Source organism: Scyliorhinus torazame, chromosome 18 (assembly GCF_047496885.1).
Source record: "Scyliorhinus torazame isolate Kashiwa2021f chromosome 18, sScyTor2.1, whole genome shotgun sequence".
Lineage (NCBI taxonomy): Eukaryota > Metazoa > Chordata > Chondrichthyes > Carcharhiniformes > Scyliorhinidae > Scyliorhinus > Scyliorhinus torazame.
Genome location: NC_092724.1, coordinates 10,106,265 through 10,131,128, shown reverse-complemented (window position 1 = coordinate 10,131,128; position 24,864 = coordinate 10,106,265). Strand labels below are relative to the sequence as shown.

The 24,864-nt window shown below is 50.7% G+C and overlaps 1 protein-coding gene and 1 pseudogene across 1 annotated transcript in view; both read right to left on the bottom strand.

The window, feature by feature from the left end:
- The window catches only part of LOC140394931 (uncharacterized), a 141,189-nt gene that overhangs the window by 91,441 nt on the left and 24,884 nt on the right, over positions 1-24,864 (bottom strand). The window lies entirely within an intron of this gene.
- Positions 10,266-10,473, bottom strand: LOC140395780 (U2 spliceosomal RNA; annotated as a pseudogene).

The following is a 24,864-nucleotide window of genomic DNA, read 5'->3' as shown; positions in this document are numbered from 1 at the left end:
GCATCTGAGATTTCCAAAGGACAAAATGCTCGATTTTGAGGCTAAATGTCGTGGGAACGGTGGCGTTTAATGACACAAAAAATGGTATAAAACGGCCACCGTTGCTCCGTTTGGCTCGGGGCTAGCATCAAGGCAGCTTACAGCACCCGTCTCCAACCGCCGATACGGCCCAGAGAATTGCCGGGTCCGCGGCCGCGCCATGCAACATGGCGCCGTCCGATTGTGGACCCGGCCTGTGAAATAGTCCCCCCCCCCCCTTTGGCCTAGCTCGCACGCCCCGGACCACCCCCCACAGTGCCTCCAGCCCCTGGCAAAGTTCCCCTTGTCCGCGGATCGGCCCTCCCCCAACTGTGGCTGAGTCCGCAGCCGCCACGCCGAGTTTCCGACGGATGTGAGCATGAGAGACCCACGCCATCGGGAACTCCGTCGGTCGGGGGGGGGGGGGTGGGGGGGAGCATCAGGGGCCGGGCCTCAGCCAACGTCCTGAGGCCGTCGATATGCTGCTTTGGAGAGGGCGGAGCATTGCGAAAGAGGCACCGCCCCCGATCTGGTCGGAAACTTTGATTCTCCGGCCGATCGCCAAACACGATTTCGGCATCAGAGGCCGGAGAATCCACCCCCATATCTCAGACCCTGGCGGGCATGGACGGAGTAACATGCCACATGGCCGACATTCTTATACAGGGAAGAACATCCAGTGACAGCAGTCCTCAAAATCCTCCAGGAAGCAAATTTGACATTAAATGATAAATTTGAGTTTGCAAAGCCTCCGACTAAACTCTTAGGCCACATTACGCAAACGTCAGGAATTACGGTCGATCCGCAGAAAACCAAGGTCTGTAGAGAGTTACCACAGCCTAAAAACATTACAGAATGACAAAGGTTGCTTGGGATGATCAAACAAGTCGGCAAATTCATACCAAACGTGGCGGAAATCTTTGAGCCCTTCCAACAGCTGTTGAGCAAAGTCAACAGTGGTCCAGGAAAATCTTTTTGACAAGATCAAAGGTCTCCTAATTTCACCAGAAATATTAGCACATTACAATCCAGAGTTATCAACTATTATAGCAGCAGGTGGATCATTTACTGACTTGGACGCAATGCTGTTTCAAGTTCATAAAATGGAAAAAGAAGACCAGTTTATCATGGCTCAAGATCCCTCCCACAGAGATGAGGTATGACACCATTGAGAAAGAAGCATGGACAGCCATTCGAGAAATTCTCTGATTATGTCTTAGGATTGGAGGTCTTGCGGTGCAGTGGGTTAGCCTCCCTGCCTCTGAGCCACCAGCTCCAGGGTTGAGCCCCACCCCAGGACTTGATGGCCAAACAGGTTGAATGTGCCAACCTGAAAATCCTGCCAACACACCAATGGCTGGCGGTAAGAGCGGGTGAGACTCCTGGCCAGCCAGACTTGATGTGGAGTGACGCCCCTCACACTATAAGCCTCTAGCAACAGACTAACAACCTGTTCCAGGAATTACTAGCTACGGAAACAGACAAAAGCCTGCCTTAGTTCACCGCTAGTTGTGGGAAGAGAATTTGAATGTCATGGAGTTTGGGTTTAAAATTGAAACTGAACACAGACCTTCTTAAGCTAAAGAAAATTGTGAAAATGCCACATGGAATTTAATGGTTTAGACTGCGACTCATGAGATACGATTCAGTTACTGCGTATGTTCAAAGGAAGTATCAGCCAACAGGGGATGTATCATCAAGATTAACAGTGTAAGGAATTAAATTGGAAAACACAAATTTTATTGGGCAATTGGAAGCATAGACTTCGCTCGTCACCAAACACTGAGCAGCCACGGACAAATTAAGCAAACACGACAGCAAGATGATGAGCACATGAAAATAAAAGAGTGTTCCTTAATGGGGGGGCCAGGATACACTCCAAATAATCCTGTACTTTGCTAATATTTTGAGCAAAGGAAACATCCCTAAAACATCGCGACTCAATATTCTTCAGAAAATCCACCAAGGTCACTTGGGAATAGTGAAATGCAGAGCAAGAGCCAAATAGTCAGTGTGATGGACAGGCAACAGTATTCCATTGAAGGGTTAATCACGAATTGCCTTATGCGCACAGTGCCAAGACAATAGTGAAGGCAAACTCTCTTACACCATCAACCTTTTCTTTTTTCTAATAAATATTTTTATTCTCCATTTTCACATTTTCTTCAGAAGTTACACCCCACCAACAAACAGTAACTGGTAACGAATACAATGTAAATCCCCTTATTAACAACAACGATCCCATACTTTCCCCCCCCCCCCCCTCCCCACAAACAACAAACCACCTTTGATGAGGTAGACAACGCTCGGAGTCAACATTGTCTCCCTCATACGCTGCAGGAAAGGATGCCCCGAAGCGTGGTACATTGGCGAGACCATGCAGATGTTGCGACAACAGATGAACAGACATCGCGCGACAATCGCCAGGCAGGAATATTCCCTTCCAGTCGGGGAACACTTCAGCAGTCAAGGGCATTCAACATCTGATTTCTGGGTAAAAGGCCAAGGCGGCCTTCAGGACGCGCGACAACGCAGAATTGCCGAACAGAAACTTATAGCCAAGTTCCGCACACATGAATACGGCCTCAACCGGGACCTGGGATTCATGTCGCATTACATTCGCCCCCCACCATCTGGCCTGGGCTTGAAAAATCCTACCAACTGTCCTGGCTTGAAACAATTCACACCTCTTTAACCTGGGGTTACCCTATCTCTGGATCTGTAAAGACTTAATTACCTGCAAATGCTCGCATTCAAAGCATTGTCTTGCATCTTTGACTTTGTCTATATATATGTTCCTGGAACCTACCTCTTCATTCACCTGAGGAAGGAGCAGTGCTCCAAAAGCTAGTGTTTGAAACAAACCTGTTGGACTTTAACCTGGTGTTGTAAGACTTCTTTCTGCTCTCTCAGTCCAGGTTTAGGAGGTAGTCATTGTGAGAAGGTTTCATTACTCTCTGACTCACCTGGCTGATAATGTGTAGGGACAGCTCCAGAGTACAATACAAACACAGGAGGGGGTCCTCCCTGGGACACTCTGCGTAATAGCATCATAAACCTTACTGAAAAAAGCAGAAAATGATCGAACCACTTGGCACATCACAGGGGGAGGATACCATAAGACCATAAGGAACAGTAAGAAGTCTTACAACATCAGGTCAAAGTCTAACAGGTTTATTTGGAATCACTAGCTTTGGGAGTGCAGCTCCTTCATCAGGTGAGTGACTCACCTGATGAAGGAGCTACGCTCCGAAAGCTAGTGATTCCAAATAAACCGGTTGGACTTTAACCTGGTGTTGTCAGACTTCTTACTGTGCTCACCTCAGTCCAACGCCGGCACCTCCACATCATAAGAAATGGGATCAGGAGTAGGCTATTCGGCTCCTCGAGCCTGCCCTGACATTCAACAGAATCCCTGCTGGTCCGACTATCCATCTCTACTTTTCTGTCCTTTCCCCATAACCCTTGATTCTCCTTACTGGTTTTATTAATTTTTCCAATTAAGGGACAATTTAGCGTGGCCAATCCACCTACCCTGCACATCTTTGGGTTGTGGGGGTGAGACCCACGCAGACACGGAGAGAATGTGCAAACTCCACACGGACAGTGACCTCGATTCCCTTACTGAACAAGAATCTATCTATCTCAGCCTTAAATATGCACAAGGACTCTGCCCCCACAGCTCTCTGTGGCAAAGAGTTCCAAAGACTCCCAACCCTCTGAGAGAAGAAATTCCTCCTCATCTCTGTCTGAAATGGGTGACCCCTTTATTCTGAGACTCTGCCCTCTGCTCGTCGCATGAGTTAACAATTCAGGCCAACACACCTTGGCAGAAACACAGTATTTTGTGTTCTGCAGATTTAATATGGTGCCATGCATTGCTGAAGAAGGAAAGCTGCTCCTACCCCATCGCCCCCAAATATTGAATGATTCTTGTAATGCTCATATTTACCATTAGATGGAGCTATTGCCTTTAGAACATGAATTAATTTTGACATCCCTGCTATTGATCATGTGAATTCTTGGCAGTCTGTGTTGACGTACAGTGCGAACAATCTGTGAAACAGAATTAATTTACTAAGTTTTATTTTCAGAATCTAGACATAAATGCCTTGAGTATCAGCAGTAAAATGAATCCACGGGTGGAATAGATCCAAGGCAGGGTGGCACAATGGTTAGCACTGCTGCCTCACAGCGCCAGGGGTCCGGGTTCAATTCTGACCTCGGGTGACTGTGCGGAGTCTGCACGTTCTCCCCGTGTCTGCGTGGGTTTCCTCTGGGTGCTCCGGTTTCCTCCCATAGTCCAAAGATGTGCAGGTTAGGTGGATTGGCCATGCTAAACTTCTCCAAAGTGGCCAAAAAAAAGACTACGTGAGTTTACGGGGATAGCGAGAGGGATTGGGCCCAGGTAGGGTTCTCTTTCAGAGGGTCGGTGCAGACCCGATGGGCCGAATGGCCTCCTTCTGCGCTGTAGGGATTCTATATTTCTAATTCTCTGTCCGTTCACGCCGGTGGGATTCCCCGTTCTCGCTGAAGTTTTGGCTGAACGCCAATTTTTCCGCCGTCGCTGGCAGCGGTAGCGGGACGGACCCGGGGAATCCTGGCCAAGTATTTGTACAGCGCCCTTCACCAGCTCCAGCATGTCCCCAATCGTTTAACATCCAATGAAGCGTTTTTGAAATATTCCGTCACTGGTGTAAAGTAGGAGGCACAGTAGCCAGTTCGGGCACAGCAAGATCCCGCAAATAGCAATGTGTTTCCGGACAGAGAATCTGTTTTAATGATGTTGGTTGATGGATAAATATTGCCCAGGACACCCGAGTGGGCGGGGTGTGAAAGAACACTCCCTCCTTAAATTCAAAATCTAGAATTCCATTGTATTTATTGTGTTTTTGTAATTACATAGTGGCACCAATCACCTAAAAGGCATTGGGTAAACATGTTGCGGGTTCATTTATTTAGACTAGGCACTTGAGAACAGATATACATGGCTAGAAGGCTTGGAGACATCAGCAGCAGAGCTGTGCGTGTTGTGTTCTGCTCACAGGCCAAAGTGAAACTGGGACTGGATCACATGACATACGTCCCTTCTGGTGATGTCACACTGCTATCCTTTAAAGGTATATTACAACAGTATTTCGGATGCAGAAAGAGAAAACACAGCCCAGCAGGTCCGTACCTGTGTTTACACCCCAGAAGAACCTCCTTCCTCCCTTCCTGTCTCTTCTTAGCCCATCAGCATAAACTTCGATTTCTTTCTTTCTCACATACTTATCGAGTACACTGCCCCAACAACTTTTCATTGGGTGTGGCTGGCAAGGTCAGCATTGAACATCCATCCTATATTGCCCTTGAACTAAACAGCTGGCTGGGCCATTTCAGAGGGCATTTAAGAGTCAACCACATTGCTGAGGGTCTGGAGTCACTGTCGGCCAGACCGGGTAAGGACGGCAGATTTCCTTCCCTAAATGGCATAAAAATAATAATCTTTTATTATTGTCACAAGTAGGCTTACATTAACACTGCAATGAAGCTAGGATTACTGGAAGGAGGTTTTGAGGGTAATCTCTAAAGTGGTGCACGTGAAACTGGACCCGGGCCCTTGGGAGGCCATATTCGGGGTGTCGGACCAGACAGGGTTGGAAACGGGTGCGGAGGCAGATATCATAGCCTTCGCCTCGTTGATCGCCCGAAGGCGGATCCTGCTGGGATGGAGAGCAGCCTCTCCACCCAGTGCCCTGGCGTGGCGGGGGGACCTGTGGGAATTCTTGACTCTTGAGAAGGTTAAGTTTGAACTGAGGGGAAGGATGGAGGGGTTCTACAATTCATGGGCGTTATTCATTATGCACTTTCAAGAACTGGATAACATCGAACATTAGTTGGGGGGGGGGGAGGTGTTGGGGGTGTGTGGTGTGACTATGGGTGATTCCTGATTTCTTTTTGTCATTTGTTTGTGCGAACATGCGGGCTAATGTTTGGGGTTTGGTGGGAGGATGGGATCGTTGTTATTGATATGGGGATTGACATATTTGTTACTGATTATTGTTTGTTGTTGGTGCGTGTAAATTTGGGAGAAAATTTGAAAAAGGAGGAGAATAAAAAATATTTTTTAATAAAAACACTGTAATGAAGTTACTGTGAAAAGCCCCTCGTCGCCACATTCCGGCGCCTGTTCGGGTACACGGAGGGAGAATTCACAATGTCCAATTCAACTAACAGCACATTAGTGAACCAGAAGGGTTTTTACACCAATCGACAATAGTTTTATGGTGATCCTTACTGAGACTGGCTTTATATTGTCGATTTATTAATTGGATTTAAATTCCACTAGCTGCCGTTGTGAGATTTGAACCCAGGTCTCCATTACCATTAGTCTGAGGCCCTGGAGACATTGCCAAGATGCTTCCATTTCCCAATGATGGGACAGTTAATGATACCAGTTCAGGAAAGATAATGGAAAGCATGGAATTACTGACACAGATAGACATGCAATAGGAATCCCGGACTGGGAAGGCAGGAGATTCTCCTCAAAGATTTCTAAGTGTGGTCTCCGGTGGGAATGTCAGTGCGATCCAGATCACAATCCACCCACTCTTGGAACTTTTGGGAGGTTTTTTTGCACCGTGAATGAGGTGTGTGGGGGCATGTCCGGCTCCTCAGAGATTGGGATGCCGTTTTAAAGAGCACCCCAATCTTTAGACAACCCTACAGAACCACATTCCCCCCAATCACCAAGTAAGATCCTCCCCCAGTCGCTATCGTCAGGCCACCTCCAAGCGAGTGACACTCCTGCTATGGAGTCGCCAAAGACCCCCCCCCACCCCACACACACACTTCAGGGCTCTCTTTTGAGGCTCCTCCAGATTCTCCTGCCAGCCCCTCCCTTCAGGCCCGACCCTCAGGCCCTCCCTTCAGAACTACCCCCCCCCCCCCGCCCCCCCCCCCCCCCCCCCGCTCCCCACCCCAACCAAGACCCCTTCAGACCCTGACAGTTACTGGGGGAAGTCGATTGTCGTAAAAACCCATCTGGTTCATTAATGTCCTTAGCGGACAGAGGAAGAAATGCAGGAAGACACCTGGGGCTGCATCTGGGCACCGGAGGCCCAGATAGGTTTGAGGGGTCCCCTTGGGGCAGGGAGGGTTGGGCAGACCTGGGGGTGATTGGAGTCTCAAGGGAGAGCCGTGGGGAAAGGAGGTCACTGGATCTTAAGTAGGGGTGCGCTGGACTTCGGAAGGGGGTTTCTGACGGAGCCGCAACCTCTGTCCCCTTCCCACCTGGAATCTAACGGTTGATTCTCATCCTTTCGCCATGCCAGTTAAATCCTCCCACCAACCTAAAAATTGAGGCTGGGAGGAAAAGGCCCTTAAGGGGGCAGAAAATTAGCCATTTGGGTAAAGGAGTGTTGGGGGGGGGGGGGGGGGCTTCCTGTCTGAGGCTTTGCTCACCCCAGCATAAAATCACCGTGTGGTGTCGGTGGGCGGGGGCCCGGAGGAGATCCCGTCCCTTCAATATCAGCCACCCCACCCCTATCTAAAATACCACCGGTGGGGGAGCATACAATTCTGGCCTATGATTGCACAATATATTACAGACACAGAAATACGAGTGGGGGTAGTAATGAGAAAAAAAGGCCATCGTAAGATTTGCACTTCAGCTCCTTGAGAAGATTGAGAAGATTGCGCTAAGTAGCGAGAATAGAGGATGAAAGAGGACCCGTGTGTGGACTGGTTTGTGTTAACAGGCAAACAAAGGACATCTTTTACCCAACTTAAGGTGCCCTCTGGCCTGGACCCAAAGGTGTATCCTTGAAGATACAAAAGGCAGCAGACTGACACTGAGCTTTCACCAACAGCTGTTATTGTTCTGTTTCCTGATGTAATATGTTGCAGCAATATCATTTTTAAAAATCATTGTGTTTAATAACAGAGTACAGGCGAAAGGTTGAGTTAACAGTTAATACTGGGGATTGTTACCTTCCAATTGTATTCATGTTTGTGACTATTAAAAACTCGGGACGTTCTATGCTTCCAGCAGTTGGCAGGACGAGGAACCAACATCTGTCCACAGCATGTAAATGCTGGGGGCCCTTGTTTATGCCTCCGTACACACTGTTTCTGGTTGAGTTAAGTCCAGATGCAGTCACTACTCCCGACTGTAATTACATTCAAGTTGGAGCGGATACTGTTTACACAAATAAGCGGGGCTCACGATCAGAAATGTCACTGAATTTGGCAGGTCCGTTCCACGTTTTCCACGATCTTCAAGTCAAACTCTCCTCCGGAAAAGCGGCTGAATTAACAGAGGTGTTTATGATTAGGAAAGGGCTTAAAAGGATAGATGTCGAGAAAATGTTTCCGCTTGTTGGGGGTGGGGGTTGGGGAGGTGGGGGAGATGGGAGCCTAGGGTCACCATATAGAAGGCGGCATTTTCAGGTCGCACTAGCGGCACGCATCGTCATGGGTGGGTCGGGGAAATCCCAGCCACAACGTCTCAAAGGCTTCCATCCATCTTTATCTAAGATGGTGGACATGCAGGAAACTCAATGGCAATGGGAAACAAAACGTAGTCACTAATACATCCAATTGGAAATTCAGGGGAGACCTCTACACCCAGGGAGTGGTTCAAATGGGGATCGTACTCCCAGGGATAGTAGTTGGCCGATTGCATAGGATAATTTAAGGCTTATGGCCCAGAAACAGACTCATGGCCCAATCCGTTCATGCCGGAGATTCTGCTCTGCTAGACCCTCATCCCAAACTTTCCTCGATTTAAATCTACTGTTGTATCCCTCTACTCCCTGCTCCCTCAGATATTTGTCTATTTCCCCCTCAAATTAATCTACACTATTCACTGCAATCAATCGCTATGGGAACGAGTTCCACCTTCTCCCCACACTTTGGATTCCCTACTAGATTTCTTGGTGACTATCTTACATTGATGGCCTCTTGTTATTCTCTCCCCCACAATTTTTAAAAATTCATTCATGGGATGTGGGCGCTGCAGGCTGGGCCAGCATTTATTGCCCATCCCTAATTGCCCTTGAGGATGCGCAGTTAAGAGTCAACCACATTGCTGTGGGTTTGGAGTCACATGTAGGCCAGACCAGGACAGGACGGCAGATTTCCTTCCCTAAAGGACATTAGTGAACCAGATGGGACAATCGACAATGGCTTCATGGTCATCATTAGACTTTTAATTCCAGAGTTTTATTGAATTCAAATTTCACCATCTGCCAATGGTGGGATTGGAACCCGGGTCACCAGAGCATGACTCTGGGTCTCTGGTTTACTAGCCGAGTGACAATACCACTCCGCCACTGCCTCCCACAAGAGACATTTAGTGCCACTCTAGCAAACCCTTCCACAATTACATAGAGACATACATATAAAGTAGAAGCTGGAGGAGCCAATCGGCCCTTCGAGCCTGCTCCGCCATTCATTATGATTATGGCTGATAATCAAATTCAATATCTTTGTGGTCTGTATACCACCACTGTGAATGTTTTTTGCCGCTTGGTGTTTCTTAACTCAACCCATACAGATTCCACATCAACTGTGCTAATATCGTTCCTCAATATTGTATCAATTTTTCTTTAATCGGCGGGCAGCAGGGTGGCGCAGTGGTTAGCACTGCTGCTTCACGGCACCGAGGTCCCAGGTTCGATCCCGGCTCTGGGTCACTGTCCGTGTGGAGTTTGCACATTCTCCCCTTGTTTATGTGGGTTTTGCCCCCACAACCCAAAGATGTGGCGGGTAGGTGGATTGGCCACGCTAAATTGCCCCTTAATTGGGAAAAAATGAATTGGGTACACTAAATTTATTTTTAAAAAATATTTTCTTTAATCAACAATGCAATTCCACCACCTTTTCCTTTCTGTCTGCACTTCCTCAATGTTTAGATCCCATCCTTGGTCACCTTGGAGACATTCTCCGTAATCCCAGCTATATCATACCAGCGTACATCTATCTGCGCAGCTAATACATCCGTTTTATCTCAAATGCTCCGAGCATTCAGGTACAAAACCTTAAGTTTAACCTTAACCTAACACACACAGAACCAGCACCCAACACCCACAAAACCAGCACCCAACACACAGAACGAGCACCCAGCACACTCAAAGAGAGTTAAATGCTGTTAATTTCCAGCTCAGCACTTGAAAATCACTCAAGCGTGAAGGGGCATGCTTGGAATACACTTGACTCTCTTTGATATGGTTGATGTTTGTAAGCATTTTTGATTTTAAAATTACTTTTTCTGAGTTACAAAACCAGGGCTCAGAGTGTGGGTCAGGGGCGAACCCCTAATCCAGCTCCTTGCCTGCCCCAAAAACCAATTCAAATTCAAATTCAAATTCAAACCAATTTATGGTCCTCATAAGCGAGACATACCAGATCTGAGCCCAAAAGGCAGAGCAGATACTACACTTGATCTTAGCCAAAAGGCCGAGAAGTGATGATGTTTGTAAACATTGTGCTTTCAACACTTAGACTTACTCATCCATGAAGAAGATGAATGAAGCAAGGTTCACGGCTATTTTGTGGAAGCTGTCAGTCACAGCCCACTATTAAAAATGAATGAATGGCTGGCAGCTCTAGGATCTGAGGGGTTTTAACACAGCTCACGGCTTTCCAAGACTGGACACGTGGTGCTTCCAGGTGAGTATTACAACCCTAATTTCTTTTCACTGCCCCTGCCTGGACTGCTCTCTAGTTCCCAGACAGTGGTTGCTTTTCTGGGGAGTGGGGGTCTGGAGGGGAGGGGCTCTGGGGGGGGGGAGGCTTGTTAGGGGGTCTCTCTCTTTCTCTCTAGTTACGGGGGTCCGTGTGGGTGGTCCCTTCAGTTAGGAGGTGACTGGGGAGGGATGTTGCCCAAGTTGGGGGGCTTTCCCGAGTTAGGGGGGTCCCTGGGTGAGGTCTCCTGTTTTCGGGGTCTTTGAGGGTGGGAGGCAGTGAGGGGTGGTCTGGTAGGGGAAGGGTGGGCAGGCCGTGCATTGTTGGGGAGCGGGGAGTGTGGCCCTTGGCTGGACTTTGTGGGCAACTCCCTTAAGGAGTTACCCCCCCCCCCCCCCCACCCCCGCGAGGGCGACAGGTTCACGTTTGGTGATACCTGTTGTGATTCCCGCCCGCGTGCTTCCCAGCCCAGAGGATCAGTGAATTGCGAGGGGACTCTGGTGCCAGGCCCGCTAAGTGGATGCAAATGGATCAATCGGACCGATTTGCATCAATTAGCGTCTTCCCGCCACCAGCGGGTGAGCCGGATCGCCCGGCGGCAATCACGAAGTTTCCCGGACTCCCGATTCTCTCGCGTACCGAGGTGTACAGCGGAGAATCCCGCCCAATATATTTTGTCTGGAATTCTCCGTTTGGGATACTAGGCAGAGCTCTCTGGTTCTCCAGTGGCGTTATGCGGGACTGTGAGGGAATCCAGTGCCAAACCCATTAATAGAGACACCAATCCCGATGCCACCGCCAGCTGGTGGCTGGAGCATCCGAACGGGATCCCGTCTTTCTGCACGGCATCGAAAACTCTACCACTGGTGGCGGGCGGGGAGAGAATTCATCACGTATATAATATAGAATATATTCATACAGCGACCCCGCTGCCCCAGGTGTGGATCTGGGCCTCTGGACGCAAATCACGTGTGAGCCTCAAATTGGGCTCCGCGCTGAGCGCCAAACTTCGTGCGAGTCACCTGGTTCACTCCACCCAGCGAGGGCTGGCGCCCGGGACTCAACGGCTGCACCTGCGGGACTTCGCCAGGGCGCCGCTTAATACCGGTTCACACAAACGTGACCCAGTCGTAACTGCACCTCCGGGGGTCTCCCAAACCATTGAAGAGCCCCAGCTGATGGGGCATAGGGCAAGGTGGCCTACTGGCAGTGCCAACTGGGCACCATGGCAGTGGCTCCATGACACCACCTGGGCGCCAGGTTGACACTGCCAGGGGGGGGGCTTTTCCAGGTAGAGGGGGGATGAGGGGTCATTCCCAGGGGTCTACCCAACGTTGAAGGTGTGAAGGGGGCCTCAGAAACAGGGTGCTGGGCCTGAATGTTTGTGCAGGGGGGAGGGGAGTGGGGGAGATCGGGGCTGCCAGCCAGAATTGCGCCCCGATCCGCGAGGAGCCTTTCCTGCTGGCGATCTTCAGCTCACCGGCAGGAAATCCCTCTGGGTGGGGAGAAACAACCCAAGACCCCCAAAAATGGCAAAGTTTCATAGAATCATAGAATTTACAGTGCAGAAGGAGGCCATTCAGCCCATCGAGTCTGCACCGGCTCTTGGAAAGAGCACCCTACCCAAGGTCAACACCTCCACCCTATCCCTATAACCCAGTAACCCCACCCAACACTAAGGACAATTTTTTGGACACTAAGGGCAATCTATCATGGCCAATCCACCTAACCTGCACATCTTTGGACTGTGGGAGGAAACCGGAGCACCCGGAGGATACCCACGCAGACACGGGGAGGATGTGCAGACTCCGCACAGACAGTGACCCAAGTCGGAATCGAACCCGGGACCCTGGAGCTGTGAAGCAATTGTGCTATCCACAATGCTACCGTGCTGCCACGGGTCATTGGACAGTGGGACGTGTCTCAGCACTGCATGCACTGAGAATCACCCCGCTAAATGTGCGGACTTTAACTTGAGTCCACTGAATCACGGCCAGAGTTAACAGAGTGAATTCCCCCTCTCCCCAGCCGCATGTGCCTCGAGCGGGGGGGTTGCTGCCGGCGGAACACGGTAGCATAGTGGTTAGCACAGTTGCTTCACAGCTCCAGGGTCCCAGGTTCGATTCCCGGCTTGGGTCACTGTCTGTGGGGAGTCTGCACGTTCACCCCGTGTATGCGTGGGTTTCCTCCGGGTGCTCCGGTTTCCTCCCACAAGTCCAAAGATGTGCAGGTTAGGTGGATTGGCTGTGCTCAATTGCCCTTAGTGTCCAAAATTGCCCTTAGTGTTGGGTGGGGTTACTAGGTTATGGGGATAGGGTGGAGGTGTTGACCTTGGGTAGGGTGCTCTTTCCAAGAGCCGGTGCAGACTCGATGGGCCGAATGGCCACCTTCTGCACTGTAAATTCTAAAAAAAAAACAGAGAATCCTGCCGGCGGAGAATTCACAACAACATATCAAGTTGTGACCTGAGAGACACTACTAACCCCAGGAGATAAATTACATGGGCATTAAAAAAAAAGTGCTTTTTAAAACATTTTTCCAATTAAGGGGCAATTTAGTGTGGCCAATCCACCTTGGGTTGTGGGGGTGAGACCCACGCAGACATGGGGAGAATGTGCAAACTCCACACGGACAGTGACCCAGAGCCGGGATCGAACCTGGGACCTCGGCGCCGTGATGAAGCAGTGCGAACCACTGCGCCACTCTGCCGGCCCCCAAAAAGTAGTTCTTGTTTAGTGTTTTCACGGTCATTTTGGTTTTGATTGTGAAATAATCTGACCAGGCTGTTTGACAGAGGCTCCTTGTTCTAGATAACCCCCCCACCCCCCCCCCGCCAGAGCCCCCCCCCCCCCCCCCACCCCCCCCCCCCCCCCCCCCCCCACCGGCCAGAGGAAACAACGTCCCTGCATCCAGTCTGTCCGGCCCTGTCAGAATTTTATAAGTCTCAGTTAGATCTCCTCTCATTCTTCTAAACACCATCGAATGCAGGCCTAGTTGACCCAATCTCTCCTCGTACGACGATCCTGCCATCCCTGGAATCAGTGAACCTTCTCCGCAATCCCTCTACGGCAAGTATGTTCATTCTAGAGAATAGAATCAGAACTGCACACAGTACTCCAGGGTGTGAGGGGGGAGGGGGCAGAAATAGGATTAACCGATAGCTCTTCCAGGGAACCCGCACAAGATGATAGACTGAATGGTCTCCCCTGTGCTGTATGATTCTGTGATTTTAGGACTGTCTGTGTCTACTTTTCCCCTTGAATATTGCTCTGCTTCCTGTTCTCACTCTATTCTTCGCTGTGGAGTGAGAAACTATTTTCGTGGCGGGTGTGACACATGCAAATAGCGCAAAATATCAATGGCTTGGGGTGAACTCTGGATATCCTCGTTAATACTCCACTGAAGGAATGATTCCAGTTTCACAGAGCAATTTTCTTACACTCCGAAACATTTGCCAGCCAGATGTTTACAGAACCACATGTTCAGGATGTTGGTTATGACGCCACAGGCGGCAATGTATTTGTCTGAATTAATAAAATAACTTGATTGGGTTTGTATTTCCTTGAAAAACATATTTTGCTCATCGGAATTGTCCCTTCCCTGGTGCTAGCTTAGTTGGTAACCTCACTTACCTGAGCCAGGATGTGGGGGAAGTCCAAGACCCACATTGGGCCGGGATTCTCCGTTGCGAGTCCGCTGATGCTGGTGAGGATGGAGAATTTGGCATTGAGTCGAATCTTCCATTCTCTGCAGCCGGACTGGAGAATCCCGCTGCTAGTAAGGGCGGAGAATCCCACTTCCGTGAATTCAGCCCTTGAACACAAACTGTCTTTGAGGAGACGATGGTGGGCTGGCTTCCTGAGCCGCTGTAGTCCATGTAATGCAGGTACATCCACAGTGCTGTTAGGAAGGGAGTTCCAGGATTTTGACCCAGCAGCAGCGAAGAAATAGCGATTTATTTCCAAGTCAGGATGGTGTGCAACTTGAATTGGAACTTCAAGGTGATGGTGTTCCCATGGGCGAGATTCTCCGACCCCCCGCCGGGTCGGAGAATCGCCAGGGGCTGGCGTGAATCCTGCCCCCGCCAGTTGCCGAATTCTCCGGCACCGGAGATTCAGCGGGGGCGGGAATCGTGCCGCGCCGGTTGGCGCCCCCCCCCCCCCCGGCGATTCTCCGGCCCGGATGGGCCGAAGCCCCGCTGCTGGAATGCCTGTCCCGCCGGCGTGGATTAAACCACTTCTCTTACCTGTAGGACAAGGTGGCGCGGGCGGGCTCCGGAGTCCTGGGGGGGGGCACGGGGTGATCTGGCCCCGGGGGGTGCCCCAACGGTGGCCTGGCCCGTGATCGGGGCCCACCGATCCGCGGGTGGGCCTGTGCCGTGGGGGCACTCTTTTCATTCCGCCTTCGCCATGGTCTCCACCATGGCGGAGGCGGAAGAGACCCCCTCCTCTGCGCATGCGCGGGGATGCCGTGAGCGGACGCTAACGCTCCCGCGCATGCGCCGCCCAGAAATGTAATTTCCACGCCAGCTGGCGGGGCGGAAATCAGTCCGGCGCGGGCCTAGCCCCTCAAGGTTAGGGCTTGGCCGCTCAAGATGCGGAGGATTCCGCACCTTTGGGGCGGCGCGATGCCAGACTGATTTGCGCCGTTTTTGGCGCCGGTCGGCGGACATCGCGCCGATTACGGAGAATTTCGCCCCATGTGTCTGCTGCCCTTGCCCTCCTAGATGGTAGAGATGGCGGGTTTGGAAGGTGTTGCCAAAGGAGCATTGACGAATTGCTGCAGTTCATCTTGTAGATGGTACCAAGCGGAGCGTATTCCATCACACTCCTGACTTGTGCCTTGTAGATGGTGGACAGGCCTTCAGTCAGGAAGGAAGTGACTTGCTGCAGAATTCCCAGCCTTGGGGGAAACCCTATGAGAGGACAAGTGGAATTGGGGCCAGTGAAATCAGAGTCCAACATGGCAGTAATTAAAAATACAGCCAGACATTAATGTTTGAGAGCTGGGCAAGCTGACAGCCAGAAATCAGTGACATTCCAACCTTCCATATGATGCCTGATCGAAGCATTACCCTTTCTCAATTAGAATCAGTTGTACGCTCAATGGCCCAGCTGCCTTTGTCGCCTGGCCCTTCTTTGGAAAGCATCACCATTGTGCGAGGTGCGAATCTCAAGGCAATCTTTATCCAAAGATAAACTTTGATTTGTTTTCACAACACTTCCCCATTCGTAATTTGTCCATTGTTCTTTGTTCTTTCAGAGCTGACCTGAGAAATGCCTCACATACCGACATCAGATTTTGCGTATCTCCTTTCAGAGTGCCCACTCTGGTCGGCGTCAGCCCAGTCACTGTGAAGTAAATTGTCTCGTCTCCAGCCAACATGAGCCTGAACACAAGGGGCTTGTTTTTGTTTAACCCTTTAGAAAACCGAATGATCTTTGAAATGAAAAAACGAAACGAAAATCGCTTATTGTCACAAGTAGGCTTCAAATGAAGTTACTGTGACAAGCCCCTAGTCGCCACATTCCGGCGCCTGTTCGGGGGTCATTTAAACTGACAGCATCCCTTATAAAATACGAAGCCGTTTCTTTACTAAATGGAGGTGCGTAAACGATCGGCCGTGCACTGATGTGATTGTCTTGAGTGAATCAGGCACCACAATTAATTAGCTTAGTTTTGACAACAGTCTATATTTTAAAGGTTTGCCGCACATCTTCGACCGCGCAAACTTGTCATAGCAACAAATATGGCTGGACGGCGAGTGACGTTAGACCGTCCGGAGTGAGGGAGAGAGGGTTTGTAGAAGTGTGCCTTCCTGATGATGATCATAACCATGAAACCCAAAAGTGAAGCCTCTTGTCAGGAAGGACTCCTGACCTATGCTGCGTAGGAATAAATTCTTGATTTCTCGGGGAATTAAGGGCTATGGAGAGAGAGCGGGTAACTGGAGTTGAAATCGGCCATGATTGAATGGTGGAGTGGACTCGATGGGCTGAATGGCCTTACTTCCGCTCCTATGTCTTATGGTCTTATTGGCTTTAAGACAGAAGTTGATAAAAAGCAGCTTCTTGTGGCACTGTGTAGCTGTGTAGCGCCGCAGTTGTGCGGGGACTGATGTGGGTGCCTGTGGTTGTGTGAGACGAACCTTTCTTCTGTTGAATCTTTAAAGTGAAATTCACCCTTTTATTTAAAGTACCATTTGCCTGTTCAGTCCCGTGCAATTTGCATTAGTTTTGACTCGTGCTAAAATGAAAGCTACTAAAAGTGTAATCTTCGCTGTCACATTTGATTCGATATCAATAGTGACTTTGAGAACCAATTCAGGGCCACTTATTGCGCTCTTGGGACATTGTGATAGAGTGAAAGGCGCTATATAAATGCAAGTTCTTGCCTCAGGGCGCTGAAGATCCGGGTTCGATCCTGGCTCTGGGTCACTGTCCGTGTGGAGTTTGCACATTCTCCCCGTGTTTGTGTGGGTCTCACCCTCCACAACCCAAAGATGTGCAGGGTAGGTGGATTGGCCACGCTAAATTGCCCCTTAATTGGAAAAATATATAATTGGGTCCTCTAAATTTAAAAAAAAATGTTTAAATAAATAAATGCAGCTCTTTCTTTACTCCCTTACCCCCTGGACTATAAATGATTTGTTCAAATATGAAAAAGGTGGCTTAAGGAAGGTGATATTTTAGAATAATTTCCAGCATTGCTGATATTTTAATGTCTTTCTTCACAACAAACTCCTCAAAGTGAGAACGGCTCTTCGTTGGAAATGGAGCACTTTCTGCTGATTGCGTTAAATGTTTGTATCTAGACACAGAATGCTCTCAATTGTGATCCAACAATGGGTGGGAATTTCCTCCAACTGTTATGTAGCAATGTTGCAAGTGTTCCCATGAGGATTCCCAAGGATTGGTGTTCCTAACAAAATTTTAAACCCTTTAATCGGAACGAGGAGTAGGAGTGGCCTCTTCAGCTCTGTGCTCAATTAGACCACGGCCATTCCGTACCTCAGAGCCAATTATCCACAGCTCTATATCCCTTGTAGAATTCTTACTGTGCAGAAGGAAGCCATTCAGTCCATGGTGTCTGCCTCTAGGCTATAACTGACACACACAAGAGCATTATGACCTACTGCCATTCCCCTGCCTTTTCCCCGTACCCCTGCACACTGTTTCTATTCAAGAAATCATCCAATGCCCTGTTGAAAGTCTCGGTTGAACCTGCCTCCACCACACTTCCAGGCCCCAACCGCTCGTTGTGTGAAAACATTTTTTTCTCACATCACGTTTACTGTGTATTGACCCCCCAGTTCAGGGGCGCAATCCGGGGCACTCACTCAATAAGAAAGGATTAGTGACGTTGCCTGCTGTGTTAATTATTTTATTCGTATCCAGATATCATCCAAAGCTGATTCACGTTTATAGTTTCCAGTTCCCTCGGACCTTGGTGAGGGATTGGAGCTTAAGGGGTTGACCAAGTTTGGTTGTGACCTTTGGTCGAGAGGCAGTCCATATGAGTAGAAAGAAATAGCTTTAGTCACAGGAATTTATAGCTGAAAATATTCAGTTAACAGCACCAAAGATAACAGGTACAAATGGAAATACTTCATGGCCTTATAATTCTAATTCAGATAATATCCATTTGGATAAGTTGACTGCTCTCTACAAGCAAGTACATTACTGGACAGTCAGGGCTGAGTAAATTGCTTCTTGCTTTCCTTTTAGTATTACAAGTGACCACAGGTACAGAATCCCAACAAGTCCAACATGTTCAAAGAAGGGGGCCGTTTCATCCCATAGAAACACACCCATGATCCACCCAGCGGCCCGGCAACCAATTACGATCAATAAAAAACAATTCTTGCTTCGGGTTACGTTACCTGATTGCACCTCCTCCACTGCGTCAGAGTCAACCTGATCACCTCCCTATTAAATTATAAATTACCTGACAAAATCTAACAATCCCAGTCTTGAAGGCTCCAATTGTTCCAGCATCCACACCTCTGGGGGGGCGAATTTCAGATTCCACTAACCTTTGTAAGAAAATTCCCTTCCTGGGGCGTCATTCTCCGACCCCCCGCCGGGTCGGAGAATGGCCGTTGGCCGCCGTGAATCCCGCCCCCGCCCCCGCCGAAGTCTCCGCTCCCGGAGATTGGGCGGGGGCGGGAATCCAGCCGCGCCGGTTGGCGGGACCCCCCGCTGGATTCTCCGGCCCGGATGGGCCGAAGTCCCGCCCAGGAATTGCCTGTCCCGCCGACGTAAATCAAACCTGGTATTTACCGGCGGGACCAGGCAGCGTGGGCGGGCTCCGGGGTCCTGGGGGGGGGCGCGGGGCGATCTGACCCCGGGGGGTGCCCCCACGGTGGCCTGGCCCGCGATCGGGGCCCACCGATCCGCGGGCGGGCCTGTGCCGTGGGGGCACTCTTTCCCTTCCGCCTCCGCTACGGCCTCCACCATGGCGGAGGCGGAAGAGACTCTCCCCACTGCGCATGCGCGGGAAACTTTCGGCGGCCGCTGACGCTCCCGCGCATGCGCGGGGAAACTGACAGCGGCCGCTGACGCTCCCGCGCATGCGCCGCATTTCCGCGCCAGCTGGCGGGGCAACAAACGCCAGTTCCGCCAGCTGGCGGGGCGGAAATCCCTCCGGCGTCGGCCTAGCCCCTCAATGTTGGGGCTAGGCCGCCAAAGATGCGGAGACTTCCACACCTTTTTGCCGGCGCGATGCCCGTCTGATTTGCGCCGGCTTTGGCGCCAGTCGGCGGGCATCCCGCCGTTGGGGGAGAATTTCGCCCCTGATTTCTCCCCTTAATGCCCGAGCTGTATCGTAAAACCTTGACCCCTCTTTTCTTGATTCTCCCACTAGAGAAATAGTTTCTCTATCAAATCCTTTTTAAGATTTTAAAAGCCTGGATTAGTTTGCCTCTCAATCTTTGATACTCAGAGGAATGAATACATGCCAAGGTTATGGGGCCTGATTTAGTCGGTATTGTTCTGTTGGTCTTACACTGTGAACCCTTCGAGAGCTTTCCCCCGAGGAGCCATGCCACAGTCTGTACCCTTCAATGGGAATCCCCATTGACGCGAGCAGAGGATCCAGCTGCCAGTGAATGCTGCGCCGCCTCCCGCTGCCGAGAAGCACGCGGCTGGGAGGCCGGAGAATCCCGTCCGAGAATTAGGAGCAGGCCAATTGGCCCTTCGAGGATGACCTGGTTATAACCTCAACCCCAATTCCTGCCTGCCCCCAATAATAGATCGTTAACCTCAACGTTAAACTATCACTGCTTCCCCAAGGGGCATCTTGACAAATACATGAATAGGATGGGAATAGAGGGGTACGGACCCCGGAAGTGTAGAAGATTGTAGTTTAGTCAGGCAGCATGGTCGGCGCAGGCTTGGAGGGCCGAAGGGCCTGTTCCTGTGCTGTACTTTTCTTTGTTCTTTGTTCAGCCACACAAATGAATAAAGTTGGTTGGAATTCTCGTGGCTAGAACTGACACACATACAGACTCAAGGGCATTACGGTAATCAAAGCATAAATGAGTTATCCTGAGGCCTGCATACTTTATTTGTGCTTTATTTTGTTACAACTTGGGATTTCAATTCATTTTGAAACTATGGTGGAAATGTTTCTTGATGTGACACGGACCAAAGACCCCAAACTTAAAGTGATATTCGCTGATCACAAATGGAGCTTTGCCGGAAGGGTCCAAAATTGACCAGTGTGATTATGGAGTAAAAACACATCGGGGGGTCTTCTTGCAATACTGCCAGCATAGCTAGAAACATATGTTTGGAAGTTTCGTTAAGGACAGAATTTGACTTACTTGCCCCTCACAGAAGAGGAGATGCCGATGGGTCAGCTACCGAGGCCCACTAATACCGAACATAAATCAGCGCCGCTGGAGGAGGAGGAAGTACTTAAGTGATCAGGAGGGTGGGGGGTGATGGGTGAGTGTTAGTGATCAGGAGGATGGGGGTGATGGGTGTGTGTTAGTGATCGGGGTTATGGGTGTGTGTTAGTGATCAGGAGGATCAGGGTGATGGGTGTGTGTTAGTGATCAGGAGGATCAGGGTGATGGGTGTGTGTTAGTGATCAGGAGGATGGGGGTGATGGGGTGTGTGTTAGTGATCAGGAGGGTGGGGGGGCGATGGGTGAGTGTTAGTGATCAGGAGGATGGGGGTGATGGGGTGTGTGTTAGTGATCAGGAGGGTGGGGGGCGATGGGTGAGTGTTAGTGATCAGGAGGATGGGGGTGATGGGTGTGTGTTAGTGATCAGGAGGATGGGGGTGATGGGGGTGTGTTAGTGATCAGGAGGATCGGGGTGATGGGTGTGTGTTAGTGATCAGGAGGATCGGGGTGATGGGGTGTGTTAGTGATCAGGGAGGTGGAGGTGATGGGTGTGTGTTAGTGATCAGAAGGGTGGGGTGATGGGTGTGTGTTAGTGATCAGGAGGATCGGGGTGATGGGTGTGTGTTAGTGATCAGGAGGATCAGGGTGATGGGTGTGTGTTAGTGATCAGGAGGATCGGGGTGATGGATGTATGTTAGTGATCAGGAGGATCGGGGTGATGGGTGTATGTTAGTGATCAGGAGGATCGGGGTGATGGGGTGTGTGTTAGTGATCAGGTGCATGGTGGTGATGCGTGTGTATTAGTGATCAGGCGGATCAGGGTGATGGGTGTGTGTTAGTGATCAGGAGGATGGGGGTGATGGGTGTGTGTTAGTGATCAGGAGGATCGGGGTGATGGGTGTGTATTAGTGATCAGGAGGATCAGGGTGATGGGTGTGTGTTAGTGATCAGGAGGATCGGGGTGATGGGTGTGTGTTAGTGATCAGGAGGATGAGGGTGATGGGTGTGTGTTAGTGATCAGGAGGATCGGGGTGATGGGTGTGTGTTAGTGATCAGGAGGATGGGGGTGATGGGGGTGTGTTAGTGATCAGAAGGGTGGGGGTGATGGGTGTGTGTTAGTGATCAGGAGGTTGGGGGTGATGGGTGTATGTTAGTGATCAGGAGGATGGGGGTGATGGGTGTGTGTTAGTGATCAGGAGGATCGGGGTGATGGGTGTGTGTTAGTGATCAGGAGGATGGGGGTGATGGGTGTGTGTTAGTGATCAGAAGGGTGGGGGTGATGGGTGTGTGTTAGTGATCAGGAGGATCGGGGTGATGGGGTGTGTGTTAGTGATCAGGAGGATGGGGGTGATGGGGTGTGTTAGTGATCAGGAGGATGGGGGTGATGGGTGTGTGTTAGTGATCAGGAGGTTGGGGGTGATGGGTGTGTGTTAGTGATCAGGACGATGGGGGTGATGGGTGTGTGTTAGTGATCAGGAGGATCAGGGTGATGGGTGTGTGTTAGTGATCAGGAGGATGGGGGTGATGGGTGTGTGTTAGTGATCAGAAGGGTGGGGGTGATGGGTGTGTTAGTGATCAGGAGGATCGGGGTGATGGGTGTGTGTTAGTGATCAGGAGGATGGGGGTGATGGGTGCGTGTTAGTGATCAGGAGGATCAGGGTGATGGGTGTGTGTTAGTGATCAGGAGGATGGGGGTGATGGGGTGTGTTAGTGATCAGGAGGATGGGGGTGATGGGTGTGTGTTAGTGATCAGGAGGATGGGGGTGATGGATGTGTGTTAGTGATCAGGAGGATCGGGGTGATGGGTGTGTGTTAGTGATCAGGAGGTTGGGGGTGATGGGTGTGTGTTAGTGATCAGGAGGATGGGGGTGATGGGTGTGTGTTAGTGATCAGGAGGATCAGGGTGATGGGTGTGTGTTAGTGATCAGGAGGATCGGGGTGATGGATGTGTGTTAGTGATCAGGAGGATCGGGGTGATGGGGTGTGTGTTAGTGATCAGGAGGTTGGGGGTGATGGGTGTGTGTTAGTGATCAGGAGGATGGGGGTGATGGGTGTGTGTTAGTGATCAGGAGGATCAGGGTGATGGGTGTGTGTTAGTGATCAGGAGGATGGGGGTGATGGGTGTGTGTTAGTGATCAGAAGGGTGGGGGTGATGGGTGTGTTAGTGATCAGGAGGATGGGGGTGATGGGTGCGTGTTAGTGATCAGAAGGGTGGGGGTGATGGGTGTGTTAGTGATCAGGAGGATCGGGGTGATGGGTGTGTGTTAGTGATCAGGAGGATAGGGGTGATGGGGTGTGTTAGTGATCAGGAGGATGGGGGTGATGGGTGTGTGTTAGTGATCAGGAGGATCGGGGTGATGGGTGCGTGTTAGTGATCAGGAGGATCAGGGTGATGGGTGTGTGTTAGTGATCAGGAGGATCAGGGTGATGGGTGTGTGTTAGTGATCAGGAGGATGGGGGTGATGGGGTGTGTTAGTGATCAGGAGGATGGGGGTGATGGGGTGTGTTAGTGATCAGGAGGATGGGGGTGATGGGTGTGTGTTAGTGATCAGGAGGATGGGGGTGATGGATGTGTGTTAGTGATCAGGAGGATCGGGGTGATGGGTGTGTGTTAGTGATCAGGAGGATCAGGGTGATGGGTGTGTGTTAGTGATCAGGAGGATGGGGGTGATGGGTGTGTGTTAGTGATCAGGAGGATCAGGGTGATGGGTGTGTGTTAGTGATCAGGAGGATGGGGGTGATGGGTGTGTGTTAGTGATCAGAAGGGTGGGGGTGATGGGTGTGTGTTAGTGATCAGGAGGATGGGGGTGATGGGTGTGTGTTAGTGATCAGAAGGGTGGGGGTGATGGGTGTGTGTTAGTGATCAGGAGGATCGGGGTGATGGGTGTGTGTTAGTGATCAGGAGGATCAGGGTGATGGGTGTGTGTTAGTGATCAGGAGGATCAGGGTGATGGGTGTGTGTTAGTGATCAGGAGGATGGGGGTGATGGGTGTGTGTTAGTGATCAGAAGGGTGGGGGTGATGGGTGTGTGTTAGTGATCAGGAGGATGGGGGTGATGGGTGTGTGTTAGTGATCAGAAGGGTGGGGGTGATGGGTGTGTGTTAGTGATCAGGAGGATCAGGGTGATGGGGGTGTGTTAGTGATCAGAAGGATCGGGGTGATGGGTGCGTGTTAGTGATCAGCAGGGTGGGGGTGATGAGTGTGTGTTAGTGATCAGGAGGATCGGGGTGATGAGTGTGTGTTAGTGATCAGAAGGATCGGGGTGATGGGTGCGTGTTAGTGATCAGCAGGGTGGGGGTGATGAGTGTGTGTTAGTGATCAGGAGGATCAGGGTGATGGGTGTGTGTTAGTGATCAGGAGGATCAGGGTGATGGGGGTGTGTTAGTGATCAGAAGGATGGGGGTGATGGGGGTGTGTTAGTGATCAGGAGGATGGGGGTGATGGGTGTGTGTTAGTGATCAGGAGGATCAGGGTGATGGGTGCGTGTTAGTGATCAGCAGGGTGGGGGTGATGAGTGTGTGTTAGTGATCAGGAGGATCGGGGTGATGGGTGTGTGTTAATGATCAGGAAGGTGGGGGTGATGGGTGTGTATTAGTGATCAGGGGTATCAGGGTGATGGGTGTGTGTTAGTGATCAGGAGGATGGGGGTGATGGGTGTGTGTTAGTGATCAGGAGAATGGGGGTGATGGATGTGTGTTAGTGATCAGGTGGATGCGGGGGATGGGTGTGTGTTAGTGATCTGGGTGATGGGTGTGTGTTAGTGATCAGGGTGTTGGGTGTGTGTTAGTGATCAGGAGAATCGGAGTGATGGGGTGTGTGTTAGTGATTTGGAGGATCGGAGTGATGGGTGTGTGTTAGTGATCAGGGTGTTGGGTGTGTGTTAGTGATCAGGAGGATCTGGATGATAGGGTGTGTGTTAGTGATCAGGAGGATCGGGGTGATGGGTGTGTGTTAGTGATCAGGAGGATCGGGGTGATGGGGTGTGTGTTAGTGATCAGGAGGATCGGGGTGATGGGTGTGTGTTAGTGATCAGGATGTTGGGTGTGTGTTAGTGATCAGGAGGATTGGGGTGATGGTGTGTTTGTTAGTGATCAGGAGGATCGGGGTGATGGGTGTGTGTTAGTGATCAGGGTGTTGGGTGTGTGTAAGTGATCAGGAGGATCGGGGTGATGGGGTGTGTGTTAGTGATCAGGAGGACCGGGGTGATGGGGTGTGTGTTAGTGATCAGGAGGATCTGGGTGATGGGTGTGAGTTAGTGATCAAGAGGATCGGGGTGATGGGGTGTGTGTTAGTGATCAGGAGGATCGGGGTGATGGGTGTGTG